We start from the raw sequence: 5,868 nt of genomic DNA, 5'->3' as shown, positions 1-5,868 counted from the left end.
GGTCAGATGTGCGCATGTCAGAGCCAGCGAGGGCGGTGCAGACAGATGGTAGGCTGGAGGGATGTGAAATGGGCCTGCGGTCTGTGTCAGAAGCCTGTTGCACTGGATGGCTTGGAAACATGAAGGGTCTTTTTAAAATTACACAGCGACAGAGCCAGGTTCATAGCCCCATCCCAGGTGGGCTATGTGACTAAGTACAGTATGAAGGATTTTTCAAAACTTTGCATATCAGACTTTGCTGATATTTCCTTTCAAAGACGACTCCCACCCGGTAGTGTTTTTCCTCTTGTTCCATTGCCAGTCCCGCCTTCCCCCNTGAAGCATTTCTAACGATGCCACCTCCACACCAGCAGCAGGCTTTGCAATGCTATCTTTGTGTCTTCAGATAAAGAGATCAAAGTTTCTCCAAGATCTGATTTCCCAGGCTGATTTCCATGAGGACGGATGGGGGTGGGGAGGATGAGGATAGGCAAATCTGCCGAGAGACTGCAGATGGAAATTTCTGTGAAGGTGAAGTCTCCATTGTGGCTGGCAGAGCTGGATCTGCACGGACAAGCAAACCAGCCTAGTTCTCTGACTGTGGTATCAGACACAAAATCTGGGACAGAGTCTGACCTCAATAGAGAATCCCGGAATGTCTGTGCTGGAAGGGGCCTTAGGTCTGTCAAGGCCAACCCACCTGTTTTACAGATGGGGAAACTGAGATCTCAGAGTGGCAGACCAGACCTAGAGACGTGTTCTTGGCTTTCTTTTTTTAACTGAAAAATATTTTATATATAGCATTGTGTAAATTTAAGGTGTATAGCATTTCAATTGGATACATTTATATATTGTAATATGATGGCCATTGTAGCAATAATTAGCACCCCTATCATGATACGTAGTTATCCTTTCTTTTTAGTGGTTGGAATCATTAAGTTCTAGTCTCTTAGTAAGTTTGATGATTATAATACGATATTGTTGTCTATATTCACCATACTGTGCATTGAATCTCTACGGTTTATTTACTGCTCATTGCAAGTGCTCTTGGCTTTTAAGTCCAGTATACTTTCCACAATCCCCAGTTGGTTTCATCCACTAGCATGTGTGTATGTGGGTATAGGTTTATTAATAAATAAAACTTGAGAGATTAATAAAAACAGAATGTGCCCTAAAGTAGCAATAAAATGCAACAATTCAGAAAGAGCCTGGGTCAAAATTCTCAGCATTTAAGAAACTCTATAGCCCTGGGTCACCTGGGTGGTGCAGTAGGTTAAGTGGTTGAACAGTTTACTCTTATTTTGGCTCAGATTTTAATCTCAGGGTTGTAGGATTAAGCCCCCAATCCCGAATTGGGCTCCACCCTCAGCGGGAGTCTGCTTCTCTCCCTCTCCCTCTGGTCTTCCCCCTATGCATGCACTTTCTCAAATAAATAAATAAATCCAAAAAAAAAAAAAGAAAGAAAGAAAGAAAAGAAAAAAGAAAAGGAAAGGAAAGAAAGAAAGAATGAATGAAAAAAGGACGGAAGGAAGGAAAGAAAGAAAGAGAAAAGGAAAGGAAAAAGAGGAAAAAGGAAAGGAAAGGAAGAAAAAAAAAAAAAGAAACGAAACTCTATGGTCCTGGCCCCATGCCTTCCTTGTAGTGGGCTCTGTTCACTCTGGCAACCCCTTGTCTTGAGTTTGGAACGCTGGCCAGCTTCAGCTGGTTATGATAGAAAGGTAGAATGAACTGGGAGAGGGTAAATGAGGGAGCCTGAGGCTGGGGATTCAGTCTCTATTAGACCAGTTAAGTTTTCATTCCAGTGATTCTCGTCCCTGGTTGCACCTGGGCAGCTTTTAAAAATACCAAAGCCCGGGCCCCCAACCAGACCAATTACAAAAGAATGTCTGAGGATATAGGTCAGGCATCAGGATTTTTCAAAGCTCCCCAGGTGATTGCACTGGGCAGCCTAGGTGGGGAGTGACTATCCTGAGGTTGCATCCTTACTGCAACCAGCATGCCCCCAAAAGTTAGGCGATCTTTGTACAAGAAATTGGGAAAGCGGTTAGGGTGCCTAGGTGCCTCAGTCACTTAAACGTCAGACTCCTGATCTCAGGTCATGTGAGATCCAGTCTGGCCTAGGGCTCGGAGTTGGGTGTGGAGCCTACTTAATGTTCCCTCTCTCCCTCTACCCCTCCCCCTCCCCTCTTGAAAGAAAGGAAAGAAAGAAAGAAAGAAAGGAAAGAAAAAGAAAGAAAGAAAGAAAGAAAGAAAGAAAGAAAGAAAGAAAGAAAGAAAGAAGGAAGAAAGAAGGAAGGAAGGAAGGAAGGAAGGAAGGAAGGAAGGAAGGAAGGAAGGAAGAAAGAAAGAAAGAAAGAAATTGGGAAAGAGAGTGCAGATTGCTGTGTGTTTCAATAGCATTAAATAACATTTAAAATGTATGTTCCTGAGGGTGGGTTTTTAACTTGGGTGTCCTCTGCCATGTGACAGCTCCTTTACTGAGTCAGGGCATGTATCTGCAATGCACCCCAACTAGACACCAATGTCCTTGCCACCAGTGAGGCAGTTTGGCCAACTGGTTAATAATGCAGGTTCTAGGGATGCTTGGGTGGCTCAGTTGGTTAAGCATCCAACTCTTGATTTTGGCTGGGGTCATGATCTTAGGGTCGTGAGATTGAGCCCCACGTCAGGCTCCGCACTCAGCACGGAGTCTGCTTGAGATTCTTTCTCTCCTTCTCCCTGTGTCCCTCTACCCACTTGTGTGCTCTCGCTCTCTCTCAAATAAAAAAAGATCTTACAAAAAAATAATAATGGGGGTTCTGGACGCTGACTTACTTTCTTACCTAGGGCGAGTTACTGAATCAGTGCAAAGTGCCTGGCAAGTAGTCAACCTTGTAAAAACCTGGAGCTATTATTATTATTATTATTATTATTATTATTATATATGGCTTTGTACCTTCATCCTTTCTTGAGCAAAGTAGGTGTCCGATAAAAGTTTGTTTGTTGATGGGCATAGGGTAGCATTCTCCAAAAGAAACATCATGGAAGCCACAGATGCAATTTCAAATTTTCTAGCAGCCATATTTTATTGTATTTACTCATTTGTTTATTTTTTAAGATTTTATTTACGTATTTGACAGAGAGCACAAGCAGGGGGAACAGCAGGCAGAGGAAGAAGCAGGCTCCCTGCTGAGCAGGAAACCCGGCCTTGGGCTGGATTCCAGGACCCTGGGATCATGACCTGAGCTAAAGGCAGATGCTTAACCGACTGAGCCACCCAGGCGCCCCAAGCAGCTGTATTTTAAAAAGTAAAATGAAACAGATGAAATCAATTTCAATAACACAGTTTACTTAATACATCCGAATATTATTGTTTCAACATGTAGTCAGTGTAAGACAGTATTAATAAGTTATTAAGGAGCTATTCTATGCTTTTCTCCCCATACTAAGTCTTTGAAATCTGGCGGGGTATTTTACATCTTAATTCAGACCAGGCACATCTCACGTGCTTAGCGGCCACATGCTTGTGACAAGTGGCTGCGTGTTGGGACATCAGGGGTTCGTTGTTTCCTGCATGTCCCCACACCGGCAGGTTGTAAGTTTCCATTAAACGTGCTCCTCTGGGCTGGTCCTGTCTCCTGATCCCTGCTTGCAGGGGCATCCGTGCTCTGCCCAGGCCTCGTGTTCCAACCTGAGCCCATTTTGAAAAAGGCCCGGGTTTGTAGCCTACTACAGTAAACCCCAATCTGTGTGTGAACAGCCCTGTGCCTTCGCAAGATCCACTGGGCTCATCCTTGCTTCAGCTTGCCTGCTGACACGGGGAAATTTGTAGCCGTAAAAGGAAAGTTACATTTTCTGTCTGAATTTTTACAAAAAAACAGGCCTTCTGCCCAAGGGCAGGGCGGGAAGTTCCCAGGAGCGGCTGTACCTGTGAGCCTTCCCACCCAGGCCCCGCCCCAATGGGGGTGGCAGCCCCCGTGGCCTTGGCAGCTGAGCAGCATGAGTCATCGTGGTCACCCGTTAAACCTTCGCTCCGGTCTCAGAGCCGCTTTTGTTTTGCAGTTGAATAGGCAGCCCAGAGCAGACACACGCACGCGCACATTCACACGCACACGCAGGGAACCAAGCCGAAGGCGTGGTTCGTAAGCGGAAAAGCGTATTGTTTGCCATAATTACTATCATATCCTTGAACCTGGCCCTCCACGGCTATTCCAGGGCTCTCTGGGTCTGTTAGGGAAGCTGTCTGCGGTTGAGGTTAAGGCAGGAGGTTGGAGAAAAATTCAGATCCTCAGCGAAGAGCAGAGCAAGGCAGGAATTGGACCTCCTGTGACTGGGGGGACGTCCGCAGCCCCCATGGGAACCTGCTGCTTGAGCCAGAGCACCAGAGCCTCTCCTGGTCCTCCCACCCAGGGGTAGAGATTCAGCCTCTGGATGCACAAATGGCCAGCAGTTGTCGACCATGGTTGCCCATTAGAATCACTGGGGCAGCTTTTAAAATGTCTGATGCGCAGGACAAAAATCGCACTGATGAAATCAGATGCTTTTAGGGCCTTTACTCTGACCAGGTGGATTTATAATTTTCAGATTCAGCCGGAAACCTGATCTCTGCCTAGCAGCCCTTCAGTCCTCGCTAGTCACCTGGGCCCAAGGGCAGTGATTCCACACCTCCCCTGCTCTCAGGGCTCCAGCCTCCTAGTTCTGCAAGTTTGGTTGAGAAAGGACAGAAGTGGGAAATTTTCTCCACGGAAATCTTTAGTAAAAGGCGAAAGATTTATGCGATCTCAAGAGAAACCAGAGTATGGGAAATTTTCTCTAGAGACACCAATCCGCACCCATTTTACATCCTTCCCACCTACTTGAGAGAAAGCAGAGATCAAGACTAATAGACTCTTAAATGGGAGCCCATCCCTTCCACACCCTTTGTGCTTTGCTTGGTTAGGTTTTCCCCCTGTTGCTCAAACTTTTAGTCTTTCTGACTGTCTTTTCCTTTTCTTCTTATAAGCAGCTTCGTGCCACCACTACCTGCAAAAATCCGAATCCTTCCTCAATTCTGTCTCCCTTTCAGTTTAGTACCTCATCTCTCTCTCTTTTTTTTTTTTAAGATTTTATTTGTTTATTTGACAGAGATAGAGACAGCCAGCGAGAGAGGGAACACAAGCAGGGGGAATGGGAGGAAGAAGCAGGCTCTTAGTGGAGGAGCCTGATGTGGGGCTCGATCCCATAACGCCAGGATCACGCCCTGAGCAGAAGGCAGATGCTTAAGGACTGCGCCACCCAGGCACCCCTAGTACTTCATCTCTTGGCTTCTCTTCCCTGTTACGCTTCTTGAAGGAGTCCTTATGACAGCTTGTACTTTGTCACCTCCCCTCAACCCACTGCAGGTGACTTCAGCCCCGTCACAACACTTGCACACCTCATACTCACTAAGGTCATCGGTGACCTAGATGCTAAATCCTTGGCCTGTTTCCATCTTCCCCCTCTTTACCCTTTGCCTGCATTCATCAATTCCTCTTCCTTGAAACCCGTCTTTGGTTCCCCATTACTCTTCTCTTTACTGATTTCCATTCATCCCTTTGATGGTTTCCTCTTCCTCTGCTCAGCCTTGAGCTTGGCATTCCCCAGTTCTATCCTTGGCCTTCTCTCCATGCAAATTTCTCTAACCCAAGGCTTCAGCTACTGCCTGTATGATGTTAACTCTCAAATCTTTGTGTCTAGCCCAGATTTCTTGTATGTCCAGCTGTCTGTCAGACAGCTTCACACTAATACCCCTCTGAACAAGTCCAACATGGAACCCACTGGATTCTTCACATCAAATTTGCCCTTCCTATAGTCATCACACTTAACATGAAGCACTAAAAGTATTACTATAAAAGTTAGGAACACCAAAAGATGCTCACTGCTATCACTGTT

The 5,868-nt window shown here is 45.9% G+C and overlaps 1 pseudogene; it reads right to left on the bottom strand.

The window, feature by feature from the left end:
* Positions 1 to 4,695: 4,695 nt before the first annotated feature.
* LOC117802156 lies at positions 4,696 to 4,745 on the bottom strand (annotated as a pseudogene).
* Positions 4,746 to 5,868: the final 1,123 nt, after the last annotated feature.

Source organism: Ailuropoda melanoleuca, chromosome 4 (assembly GCF_002007445.2).
Source record: "Ailuropoda melanoleuca isolate Jingjing chromosome 4, ASM200744v2, whole genome shotgun sequence".
Lineage (NCBI taxonomy): Eukaryota > Metazoa > Chordata > Mammalia > Carnivora > Ursidae > Ailuropoda > Ailuropoda melanoleuca.
The sequence above is the reverse complement of the archived record's forward strand: the minus strand, read 5'-3'. Positions and strand labels throughout refer to the sequence as shown.